Below are 13,979 nucleotides of genomic sequence, written 5' to 3' on the forward strand. Positions count from 1 at the left end.
TGTGTCTTCATTGGAAAATAATTGCGTTACCAGTCCAAGAGAAAACGGAAACCTCTCTCTAGTGCAAGCTGACTTAAAATGAAAGCACGGTTGGTTTTAGGTGACAGGTCTTAGTGTGTAAGAAGTTTATCTGCAACTGAGGAAGAGGATGAGCTTTCTTTATAAATTAGTAAGGTCTTAATATTGTTGTGATAGTTTCTTAACAGGCAGCCAAACATGGGGCCCTTCAATTCTAGACGTTAGGCACAGGTGGAGGGAATGCAAATATGCCTGGATATAGGGTTAGCTAGGCAAAATGCAGCAAGAAGAGGGGTTCAAGGAACTTTGTTCACTTTCGTTCAGGCTTCTGCTCGGGTGCAAGGTTTGGGCTCAAGCTTCTCATGAGAAAGAGACGCTGTTTACAACTGTACAAGCAGGGCTTCTCATGGACCTCTCTCACCTGGGCTTTTTGGGTTTTTTTTTCTTCACAAGAATAGCTTGATTTGGTTTGGCTTAAATACTTCATTACTGGACATGCTAAACCCAAAAAGCCATCAGAAGAATAACAAAATGCACATGGACTGTGGCTAGCTTTGTCTCTGTACAACTCCATCAGTGTGTAAACTTATGTCTTAGTCCTATTGGAAAATGACTTTCCCTGCATGTGGACCTATACATGTTCTTGTGCTAACAGGACCATTTTCCTTCACATCCAGCTAACATGAATTTAGTCACAAGGAGGGTCTATAAGATTCTGTAGATGCTACAGAAAACATTGGAACACAGTTTTCTAAAATGTCATTGTCCCCGTAACATCTTTAGAAGTGTAACAGTGCTAATTAGTCCATTGTTTTAATGCACAGATAGTACAAATCACACACCCACAGCATATATTTGTGTACGTGTTTTCACATGCATATGCTCAAGAATGATCTCAAAGTGCTTTTAACATTATTAGGCAAATGTTAATTCCAAAGGAAAAGGAATTTTACTAAATAATTACGTAGCTAATTGCTGTAGAATGTATGTATGCATCCGGTTGCCTTTAAGGAGGAAATGGTGATTGTGTAACACGGTACACCAAAGTGGGGAAAAAAAAATTTGGCTAGTATGGGTATCAGGACACAATATATGCTTATAAAAATTGCAGAGGAATCTCTGCTGTCCACAAAGAACAGTACCTGTCTGGGAAACCTGAAAGGCCAAATTAACCATGATAGGACTTTTATTTATGATTCAGGGCAGAGAAGAGAGTGCAAATTCAATTTTTAGGTTATTAAGACATCCCTTTGCCTCAGGACTACCATGTTGGTAGAATTTTATTGCTTTAATACTTCTGAATTTAATCACTTTAAGTGTTTGACAGTTCCATTAGTATTTGCAATTTCAGCAATACTTTGATTCATTGGGCTAGTCCAGAGCGAGTTTCATGGTCTGCCACACACTGTGATTAATTGCTATTGCCCCTGTCAAAGTTCAGGCTTTATACCTATTGAAGAACTTGGTACCTTTTTGGTCATGCACATACTAGCAATTTTTTCTGTCTTCATACGACAGAAGAGATTTTCACTTTGCTATGTGTTACAGAATATGCATTTTGATTAATCTCTCACACACTCTTTGATTCACATGTAGAAAGAGTCCAGCATTTTGGTATGTGCCACCTAATTATTTTTTCCACATAAAATTGGACTATGTGAGTTGTCCCTGAATTTTTCTAGTCACTCCGACAAATGTGGGAGCGCGTAGCAGATATCTAGAAAGACCTGCCTGTTACTCAGGTTTTTCTGGAAATCTTGTCGTTATCATCCCGTGCTCCCCGGCCTTTGCTAGAGATGAAAATGCTGTTTACTGGTGACAAGGCTGACAGAGGAAGCCAAGTCAAACCGGAAAGTCAGCGATGCATCTAAATGCCAATTACAATTAATACTCAGAAATAATGGAATGCATCTGTTTGGTTTTTTCAGAGTAAAATACTTCATCTTGCAAATGCTCTTTTTTAATAAAAGGTACACTATGACAGGCCTCATAGTGATGAGACAGACTCACCTTACTGTAAGATGTAGTGAGCATACACTCTGTAGCACAGCTTCACAGGAACCCCTTCAACATTAAGTTTTGAAGGACAGGAAAATTCTGTTTGCAAAACAGAATAGTACTATAGTATATTAATAGTATTATATTAATATATTATTATATATTAATAGAATTATTATATAGTATAGTATTCTATACAGAACCCAAACCTCCTTTCCAACACTAATTTGACAGAATTTGCCACTTCCCGTATGCAAGTGGCCATAATACAATCATTAAGCTGGCACCGTTCTCACCTATAAGCACATTTTCCTTGGTACACAATTGAAATAATTCGGGGCATGAAATTGTGTTAATTGGTGAATTGCAGAAGAAACACAGGATGTTTAAATTCACCTTGAATGGGACAGGAATGTTTTTTAAAAGACTGCTGTTAAGTTGGGTCTTTCTGTACAGTCACAGAGATAAGTTAAGATTGCATTATCAGCCTTTGCCTGCCTTTAAGTGCTTTGCTTAGTGTCCCGTTAAAGTAGCTTACAAGATAAAGCAGTGGGCAAACAAATGACAACAATTAAAGAAAAATCTCATTTTACTTTTTATGAAAAGTAATTTGAACTCTTAAAGGTTTGAAAAAGAACTAGCGTTGAACTGAAGCTACCCAAAACAGATTTGGCAGAACAGCCTTTTGGTAGAAGAGCATAAACGTGCTGAGTCTCCATCTGATTTCATCACTGGAAGCAACGTGTGGCCTCAGCCTCTGGGAGGGGTGGTCAAAAGAAGAAACTCGGCTTCTGCAGTTTGCCCTTCTTCACACTTTAACTTGGCAGAGCGTTCTGAGTAGGAAAGGGGTGGAAGCTGCAAATTCAGTGCGTGTCCTGCACCAATACAGGTGCCAGTTAGCAGTGAATTCCAAAGATGAGCTGTTATTGAATTTAGACTGCATTGTGAGTGGTTCATAAGGAGAGAATGTTTCCCCCTAAAATATAATGCAAATATCCCCATAAACAGATTTATGGAAAGCTTTCAAGATCTTGACTACCACACACACACAAAAAATCACACTTACAAAAAAAAATTGCAGGAAAAATAGTTTTACTGCATATTAGACAACCACTGGCTACATGTAATGATTTCAGTGTTTTATAACACAGAGTAGACTTTATGTTAGCCAGACTTAATATAGTCTTTCTACAGCACATGTGAGAGATTTTCCTCTTTACAGGAGAAACCAACTGAGCAGGAACCAAAACTCATCAGAGTTATACGAAATCTTACATTGTATGTCTTCATCAGGCAAGGCAAAGTTTGCTATTTCACATCTTTTGAGAATAGCTACCCTGAGCAGATGAGCTGTTATGATCAGCAAGAGTCACAGTACAGAATAAGCATCTGTGCTGTTCAGGACCTTGTGAGTGTTTCGACTGGAATATAATTTCACCTTTTGGCTTATTTCCCTGCATTGTGGTAATTTCTCTGCTGTCTCAGGCTGCATTTGAGTCTTTCACTGACTCCAGTGTTCCTTGGCCAGTCCTTCTGCAATGAACCATTTCTCTGTGTACCTTTAGATGAGCTATCTCAGAAGAAAGCTCACTGGGATCAGAAAAGTCTCCAAAACACTGGTTTGACTCCTAAGATCTGAAATTGTTCTGTTTAAGCTCTGCTTAAGTCGTTAAATGTATGCCATTGACCTAAGCGGGGGTTGGACTAAACCCCAGAAGGCCATTCAAGTTCAGTAAGGTGGTTCTTGCTCTCCTCTGGTGCAAGTGAGAAAATTTGAATACGATTAAGATATGTATTTAGCATTTAGGACTGAAGAGCAGATGGACTTAGCTGTGTGATGGGTAACACATTTCTGGCTCTGTAAAGAGACTTTTTTTTTTTTCTCCAGTGTTTTTGGCCAAAAATGATTTGTAAATACCATTTCTCAAAGGTCTAATTGTAACAGAACAGATACAAACTGCTAACGTAACATTAACATGAAATTACTGTCAAACTGTCTCTGCGTACAAGAATGCACCCACCATTTAGGGTCCCCAACAGATTCTTCATCTCCGCATAATAAGATCCTCTCGTACAGGAAGGAATGTAAGTTTCAAAGACATTGACTGTGGTTTTAGTGATATCACTGAAGTCTCAGGAGCTCCGGAATTGTTCTGTCGCACATCACTGCTCGTTTAAAACTCGTGGAAAAGCGTTTAAAGTGTATGTGTAAAATTTCCTTTTAAAATATTTGAATAATAAAAAATTAACATTATCTTCCTGTGGACTTGCGTAGAGTCAGATCACTTGCTGATGCAGATGCAAGCCACCCTGCCGCCTCTAAGTCACTGGCATCTCATAGCTGCAATGACAATATAGGCAGGGTTTGGTTCCTACAGTCCCAGGAGTTTTGCTGTTAGCTGCAAACTGAACAGGTAACAAGTAGGTATGCTACCTCTTCGTGTGTATGGTGCAGTATAGACCATTGATATATTTTCTCCACATCAATAAGGATTTTCAGAGCTTACTTTCTGTATATCAAAGGGTATATAGTGATTGTTTCCCAAAACGAAGTCTTTAGCTAGACTTTCCTCTCCTCGTCAACCTGATGGTGCTAGAGACAGATTAATTTTGTTTTGTTAAAACATCTGATCTTGTCATCTTTATGAAACCAGTGAGTTTGACTAATATTAAATAGGCTGTGTTAGTGGTACCTAACTGGTACAGCCTGTACTGATGTAATACAATCTCCTTCCATACTATTTCATCACATTACTCTGGTTTCTAATCTTGCAAATATTCTCAAGAGGAATTACTCACATGCATAAAATAACCTCATATTCTTTAATGTTTGCAGGCTTGGGCCCCAGGTTACAATATCATTTATATTAAAATTGTTTCTGAGTGTAAAAGGCTGCTAATTATTCCAGATTCTGCATTTAGGATTGTATTTTGAAGGGAGAAATACATCTCATTTGTCTGATTTTATCTTTTCTTGTTTCCTTCTGATGTGTTTTGTAGTTACACATATGGGGAGCATGATGCACATAGGAAAATGTTTGGCAGTTTGATGATAAGAGTGTTCTCTGTGCTCAAAGAATAAAGGACTGCAACTGATTTGACATTTTAATTTATTTTTTTTTTTGCTAAAAAGTGGAAGAAGCAATTCAATTCATAATGTGATTTGTTGGGCTATATTTTAGTGATCAGTATAGTATGAAATTTGAAACACATTCGTTTGTATTTGCACGTTCCAGAAACATGGGGTTTTAGTTTTCTTAAAGTGCGCTTCCTTGTGTTTTACATTTAAGTCAAAGAACTGGAATTAAATTTGTGTAGGAAGGCAATAAAAGGGGTTTATGAGTACATGCAACTGCTACTTATTTTCAGCCTATGACAAAGTGAATCTCCATGCCAGCTTGTAAATTCATGAAATTTAGAACTTCAGGTAATACCAAAAGCAAATAAATGACGGAAAAACCTAAGTCCAGCTGCAAAACAGTGAGATTTTGCAACTTAGGCACTTCTATTCTACTAACGTTTTAGTATGAGTTTATGCACCTCTCAACATAAATACTTTAATCAGAGTGGTGCATTAGTGTTTACAGACTGGGCCTGTGTTCCCTAGGTCCTGTTTGTCCTGTGGTTTCGGTGATGCACACCCCATAGGTTTTAACCTTGCCGTTCAGTAAAAATATTTCTGCATGACATCCCTGGCCTGCTGAGGCACACCCATTTGAAGAGTCCTAGCATGAAAAAGCTTCAAAATCAGATTCTAATACCAGAAGTTGAGATGTGAGTTCCTGTAACTGCAAGTAAAATAGATTCCTCCAACCTTTGTAAAAAAAAAAAAAAAACGACCTCTACTGTCTCTTGCTCCCATTAAACATGTTGAAACCAGTGATTCATAACAGTTGGGAAGAAAGACTGCTCAGATGATTAGATGAAGGGAGAGCCTAACTTACAAGGAAGGGTGAGAAGAGGAGAGGATGGCTTTCTTGGAGTATACTGGGGAATATATGCTGGGGATCAAGGGCGGGCAACAGAGACAGATGACAACAAATAGATAAGGTTAGCTGGTAGTAAAGTTAGGAATTATGAACAAGCTGCCATTAATGCAATCTGATTCTGAAGAAGCTTTGCAACTGAAACAGGCAAAAAAACCCAAACCATGCCTTTGGAAGGAAGATTAATTCATTTCTGAAGGGGGTTATGCATGACATGGTTCTGAAATACGGAGAGACTGGATTTCCTGGCCCAGGTGCAAGACCTCCCTTTGAAGGGATCTGAGTTCTGCATCATTTCTTTCCCTCGCTTTAGACCCTGCACGTAGCACAGTAGGACAGCTGGGCTCTCCAAAGCAGCGATCCCAATGTCACTGTCACTCGCAAGTGGCAGTGCTTCCCCTGCCTATCTGGCAAAATCCCGTGCTTTCCTTCCTTCATCTTAAGTGCAATTCTGGCAAAACAAACTTGACCTAGCACACTATCCATTTTTTCTATAGGATGAATTCTTTTGTGCCCGTCTCCCCCATGTGCCAGATGTGACAGGAGAGAAACCTCTCCCATGGCAAAGCAGGCGTGTGCTTGCAGCTCAGTGTAAGCACTTTCCTTAACCCATCAAACTTCGGAAAGAAAGCTTGCTGCAAGCTGACCCTTTGGCAACTTACCCTTCTGACAAAAAGCCTCAGAGATTGTACTTCCAAGGCTCATAAGCGACAGCCTTGCTTTTACTATAGTTTCCCTTTCTCCTTGCAGGACAGTAGATAAAATAGTGGTTCTCCTCCTTAGGAAGACCTAAGTCCATGTTCTGCCTTGTACTGTTTATCTTCAGTTGAACACATCTGCTTTTTAAGCTACATAAGCCTCCAGCAGGTAGATCCTCAGGACTGGTGTCTGCATTTTAACTCTACTTTTTATGATTTTAGAGCCTCTTATGCTGCCATGACAACATTCAGTCCCAGTGTCCTCAAGCAAGTTTCCATCACTTGCTCTGAGAAGCTGTTCTAGCAGCTTTCCAACAACCCAGAATTACCTTCCTCCGCAACTACTTCGGCTTTACTACATTAAAAAATACGACAGAACAGGAATGGAAACACCCATCAAGGCAGAAACATCTCCAAGGGAATGGATACAGGGTCATTCAGTCTTACCCTTTTCATCAAATAGCCAAGAATTTACTCTTTGCTTGTTGTACATTTACCTAATCCTAGCTATAACACTCTACAGAGTACAATGCAACCATCTATGGCAAATTATATGGCTATTTACATGGTCTGACAATTCTTATTTCTCCATGTAGTCTCATCAGTGTGAGCCAATATGATATAAATACCCTTTTTTAAAGTAGTCTTTAATGTCTCTTATTTTTCAGGTGATCTTGAAATATAAGAGTACATTGAAATTAATATTTTTTTATTCTTCAGAACAATATAAATGGATTTATCTTTCAAACTTGTCATGTTGTCTGGTTTTGGCTCACACAGTTAGAAAGTAAACTTTATGAAAATGTCTAAAAAGTCATTGTATATGAGTAAATATACCTAAAATCAGGAGGCAATTAATAGTAAAACGCTTACAAATACAAAGGAAAATAAAAATGAAAAAAAAATCAGCAGATCTGGAACCCTGAATGGATCTCAGACCTGAAGACATCCCTAAGATTGTGTTAGCAGGTACACATACAGAAACCCTGAATTTACATATAGAAACCTTGATGAGATCCAGGCTTTATCCCCTCTACTTAGGTGCTGTGAATTTTATGATGACAAATTTGGGCCCCAAAATAAAATAAAATAAAATAAAATAAAATAAAACAAAACCATCTCTCAACTATGCAGGGAGGACTGTGAGTGGCTTTCATCTCTTTCCTGTGCTCCTAGTAATTTATGGTGGTTCAAAAGGAGTACAGCCGGCTCCTGTCCTCTGGAGTGCAAACGCACCGCCTCTTCTCCACACCCTGCCATTTCTGGTTAGCAAGAAATAGAAAAGGATTTTACACTGAGCCACATGAGAAAAATAGAGAACGCTAAAATCTGAGGCCAGCTCTAAGCTCGCCCTCCACAGCTAAAAGGACTGCATCATTAAAGATAACGCCTGCTATTAAAGGACAGCATAGGTTTTAGAGCAAAGGGGGTTTTAAGTTACAACATTCAGCTGGAGACAATATATATCTAGACTCACTCAGTTTTTCTTATTTTATAATACAACCCAGTCACAACCTGACCAATGAACCATCTCGCCAAATTGGCAAGAATATTTGAATTCAGACACCTTTTATTTATCCACTGAGTTTTCCTCTGTTTTCCATGGGGGAATCTCATAAAGACAAAAACTCGCTTCCTATTTATGTTATGCTTCTCTGAAAGTGCTTAGGAAGCTCACAGGGACTCCAGTGGCGTGGATGTGAGAAGTCCTCCTTTTCTGCCGGTTGCTTGCAGGGCCTAAAGAGACCTCTTTCAAAAGCGTTTCTCCTCCTGAGGAGAACTCGTCAGAAGGACAAGTTTAATTAAGAAGATTTCAATAATGTTCAGTGGCATTGTGCTTTGCATTATGGCTTAGAGGTCTTGATGCTACAGAGATTCTAGCTTAAAAAAAACAGGAAAGATGCGTTAGCTGGAAGAGGAAAGAAATTTTAATATTAAGCATAACCATAATGGTGAGACTTATTGTTTTGTATTTGTTCTCATAGTGAGAATCCACACTTTTTAAAGTGAACAGATACTTTTATCCCTATGTTATTCTATGATGTCCTTGGGGTGAAAGAGTATTCATATGCATTAACAGCACAAGTATGTTACGGGGTGGATGATGGATAAATCTGAGAGGAATAAGTGCCCATCAGTGGCTGGGTTTACCAACCTTCTGGCATGCCGTAAGGCAGTATGGAGCCTGACTCGGCTCCAAATACTCCGTGATAGACTTCATCTTGTTTTGTGTCCTCTTGTTCCCAAGACAACTGGGGCAAATCCCTTCTGCTCAGAGAACTGTGAAGAACATCCTACCAGAGCCCAAAGTCCGAGATACTCCTCCTCACTTACAAAATGTGCTGGTAGCTGAGAACAACAAGAAGTCCTAGTCCAAGCTACCACCCACAAGTCCAGGCAGTATTATGCAGATTTCTGTAGCCATACTTTTATTAAACGTTACATAAGACATTTCAAACATCAAGAGAAGGATTAAAATGTTTGTGGTGCTTCAAGTGTAAAGGATTTTCTAGAAGAGGAAAAACTAGAAAAACCAGATCCTGTCCCTGGCATTCCAGCAAGAGTCTGGTGTGTTTAGAATTGAATGCAAAGGAGCAGGCTTGGTCTCAAAAATTGGTATTTGATTTAAAAACAAACAAACAAACAAAAGGCTTGGCACTTAATTTCATTTCTATCAAGATGAAACCAAGATCCTTAAAATTTTTAATGATGAGCCAGAATGAGAGAAAGAGGCTCCAGAATATCTAGGAATTTTGTGGCTAGGAAGCTCCCTAGGAGATGGGGTACAAAGCAGGGAGTCAAACCCACGTGTCCCACATCACTAGTCATGGGGCTAGTGTATTTTCTACCATCCACTGCCTTTGTGTAATTTGCCCCTACCACTTTAAATCTTGCTTTTGTTGCAGTGCAGATCAAAACTGACTATGAGAATAATCACAGATTTCTTCATTCTTTTGGTGAAAACAATGGGGTAATTTGCAGTCTTTGCCCCAACGTATATTGATACATGTATGCAAAATTAAATAGCTCCATACAAAGAAAGGGGTAAATGTATCACCACTTACAGAAGTCATACAAATATCTGTAGCCCCCACCTAATTCCAAATTAGGATTCTAAGCTACTTCTTTCCAGGTGAATAAAGTAATTGTGAGGTTATCGCCTGTTCTGGAATTGGTCCATCATTTCCCCTCTTTCTTATACCTCTTGTTTCGACTAGAAATTCTTGCTTGAGCCCAGCAACTTAGTGGTAAACATATTTCTAAGGAGCCTTCTCCAAATGTGGACAGTAATGCACTTATTCTTATTTACATGAAAAGGTTGATCTACCATTCCTGGCTAGACCCCAGATGCACACCTACAAAGTGTTTTCCAAACTATTTCTCTTTTAAAGGAAAAATGCATTCAGTAAGCCAGTGAGTTAAAATAGACCAGCTGCATGTGAAGGTACAAAACCGAAACAGATAGGTGGAAGCAGAGGAAGGAGTTCAGCTCTGTGTGGGGTACTGGTAAAAAGCTGATGGGTCAAATTGTCACAAAGAGACCAAGCCATTCTAAGAAAGCAGCAGGTGTTCATTGCTATGGGCTTAAAAAAGTGGTTTCTTACAGGTAAGGAAGGAATGGTATGCTGAGGCTGCTGAGAAAGCTCAGCAAGAAGAGCCCTCTTCCCTCCTGCCACACACCAGGTGCTTGGGCAGGGGAGGTGGTGACCCGATGCATATTTTGCTATCACTTCTCATTGCTGATGATGCAGTGGTGCATTCGGGGGGCAGCAGCATAATTGTATTCTCTGTGTTTCTGTTGACAACGTTACTTTAAGGGCGTGCTTTCCCAAATCTTTGAAGGCTGGGAGTGGTACATGTGGAGTTGAACTGCTCATGGGTTCAGGGGAGGCATGATGTGAACTCACACGTGGATGTTCCCCAGGTACAGGGTGCCCCAAACTCCAGAGCTGCAAAGCGAGGGCACTTTTTAACTTGATCCATAAGGTTTTAAGAGCCTGGAAACGCCGCTAATGTCGCAAGACTGTGTTTTGTTTCCAGAGCGGGTTTTCGTGATCTAATTGCATTTAAATTTAGAGTAACAGCTAAAGCCCCTCGGATGCCTCAGTAAACCTTTGTGTATTCAAATGGCCGTTTCATGACTGTTTTCTCTGCACATGCCATTTTGCACTGAGTGCAGCCAGGTGCGGTTTCTTACTCAGCCCAGAGCCTGGCTGTGTGAGGTTGAAGAAAACTGTACTAAAATTGTCTCTAGCTTATTTTTAGAAGCCTTTTTGGTGCTTTTCTCCACAGAAGCCTGACAGTTAACAAGTTCAACACTTGCAAATTCTCAGAATATGCTTCCCCCCCACCCCCTGCAAGACTTTTTGCTACCTGGCTTCTGTGGCAACTAAGGACTCTTTTTTTGTTTGTTTGTTTCCAGCATCTATATCTTTATGCTATTCCAAAACCACAGGTGAGAAATATTAGCTAAAACTCTGACTATTTCTGTCCACAGGAGTAAAAAGTCGGGATAGGTGATGTATATTTATGTGATGAAATAAACTCTGAAGTAGTTCCGGCTGCTCTAATTTTGGATTTATGCAACAGCTTCATAGGAAGTTCTCGAAGCACAAGTTAATTTTTAATGTTTTCTGATGAGGACATCTGAGGCCATCCACTGTTCATGCCTGAATATATTAGTATTTCAGAAGGGAATATAAAAAAAAAAATGTGGCTGAAGGTATACTAAAGATTGTCTTTAAATACCTGAAATGAAATTTTCCAGTAAAGTATCCAATATCAGGTTTAAAAAACCCAAACAATTTCCACATTGATGGAAGTCAGGGCAATATTAATTTTTACTGAATAAAAGACATATGTCTTTATTAAAGAAAGTGCAGTAAAAAATTATTTAAAAAAAAAAATATCAGGATTTGTTGGAATAAACAGCTGCATTTCTAGCTCTGTTTTAAGATAAACTTTTCTAGTCTTTTCCTGTTACCTTCCCCAGGTGAATAACAAGACCCTGCTGAGATGCATGTAGCCATTTTGGCTTTGAGGAGCTCTCCTTTCTTGCCTCCCTGCCCTGAGCCAGAGCACTGTGGTGACGATGCCTGCATGTTGGGCAACGGCTCCCACTGCCTCCAAATGGTTACCTGGTGTGGCATCCCCAAAGAGTCAGTAGTCCTTGTTTGTCTTGCCCTGCGTTGCTTAATAACCAGTGACTAAACTGCCACCCATCGGCATGTTCCCTCTGTTATTTTATACATTGTGAAACCTCCACCAATTCCCTTTCGCGGGGTGAGGGACGAGCCTGCCCCACGTTGTTGGGCAGGATCTTATCAGGGAACTCTCACAGCCGCAGGAAAAGTTGAGCTCTCATTCCTGGTGTTTCAGTAAAGGCTCAGTTTTGGGAAAAAAAAAAAAAAGGTTGCATTCCTGCTCTCCATTTGCCTAGGCTCTCTCTGTCCTCCAGCAGCTGTGCACCAGCTTCACAGCAACAAAAACCCACCAGAAACTGTCGCCGGCGGAGCGGGGGCACACCAGTTCCACGGGGGAGCTGCAGAAACGGCCCTGGCTATATACGTAATGAGAGTAACGTTTATGTGAGCAATCATACAGGATCCAGGAAATCGAGATAATTGGATGGAAAGCACTGAGGAATAGTTACTGGGCAAGTAACGAGCAGATGCTTGATGAGAAGCACTAAACAAGCTATGGATCCACACTGGAGCGGCCTGGGACCCTCTCTGGGGCCAGACGGCCGGGGCAGCTGCTGGTATGTTCCTGCTCCATGAGATGAAGAGAACCAGATGATAGACCCTCAGCACCGTGCCTTGACAGCCCTGTGCTTCCATGCTGCTTTTCAGAGCCGGAGTACAGTTTGAATAGTCATTAACATGAAGCAGGCATCCATCTTGTACTGGCAAAGGGACAGACAGCTCTGATTTATGGCTCTACAGGACATGTCCGTACTAACTCTGGGTTTAAAATAAGCAGATTGAATTGCTTAAAAGGAAAGAGCATAAACACTTACTGGATTTTTCTGAGGTGGTTAAAGTTTTTAGCTTGGAAGTCATCTCCGTTTATTTTTCCTGTTATGTTCCACCCGCCAAGGGCTTCACCTGTGTTTTATGCAAGGCACAGCTGTAGGATTTGCACCTCAAGGGTTGCTTCATGGAAAGCATCGATACAGTGTGATAAATGCTGTTTAACCAAGCAGCCATCAGAAGCAACAAACTTCTTCCAGTACTGAACATGCCGTGCCAGTGGCCGGAAAAGGGAGAATCACCTATGAAAATGAGTCCGTAAGCAGGGCGACATACCTCCTGCATGGCCGGGGGTCACAGCATGCCTGCCTCAGCCCCGGCAGGTCCCAGCACCGGGAGCAGACCACGCGTGTGGACACCGTTGTCTCTGAGCACGGAGCGGCAGTAAACACTTGAACTTGAAAATCTATAGGAAGGCGACTGGCCTGGAGGAAGCACTGAGCTAGCAGAGTAGATGGTGGTGGTGAACGGCTTGCTCCACAGGACAAGGGCACAGTACAAACCTTCCTTGCTACGGTAAAAGTGGACTTTAGGTAGCAAACCATAGGCAACTACGAAACAATGGCTATTTCTCCTGTGATGCAAATCTTAAGTGAATTATTTTCTATTAAATTAACTGATGAGGCCCCACTCCTGACACCCTCTGACCATCTCTGATCAGAGGTAGAATTCAGTTTCCTCACAGATGGGTTAAAGAGGATTCCTGGGGTAAAAACAGCAGCTTCTAAATCACAGGGCAGCAGATTCTTCTATACTGAAAATATTAAATCCAAGTATGTTCAGAGGAGGCAACTTTGGGATTTGCTTGTGGGTGTAAAAAGTTTAATACCTTTTTGGAAGAGCACCGTAGCTGAAACTGATGTTACTGACATTAGAAAAATAGCGCTTGACATATCTACAAGGAAAAATCCCCAGAAACAAAGATATAGCCATATGGAAATTGTACACAAATTATAAACACTTTCATGACTGCAGACGCTTTGTAAGGATTTGATGAGCTAGCAGAACAAAATCCCGAGCTGTGTTCAAAATACCAGCCTGACTAAAGGCAACGGATTAAGAAGTTTTGGCAGAGTGAGAAACATTACCGAGACATCATATATGTGGCTATGATGTAGGACAAGTCAAACATGAAAATTCATATCAGAAGAGGAAAAAATTGGTCTCTGGAACAAAATAGGAATATATTTCTTCACAATGAATTTTCCAAGAGAGATCCTCATTCCCCTAAGGTAGCCTCACCAGTG

The sequence above is a fragment of the Leptosomus discolor genome, chromosome 12 (genome assembly GCF_034619465.1).
Source record: "Leptosomus discolor isolate bLepDis1 chromosome 12, bLepDis1.hap2, whole genome shotgun sequence".
In the NCBI taxonomy this organism is placed as follows: Eukaryota; Metazoa; Chordata; class Aves; order Leptosomiformes; family Leptosomidae; genus Leptosomus; species Leptosomus discolor.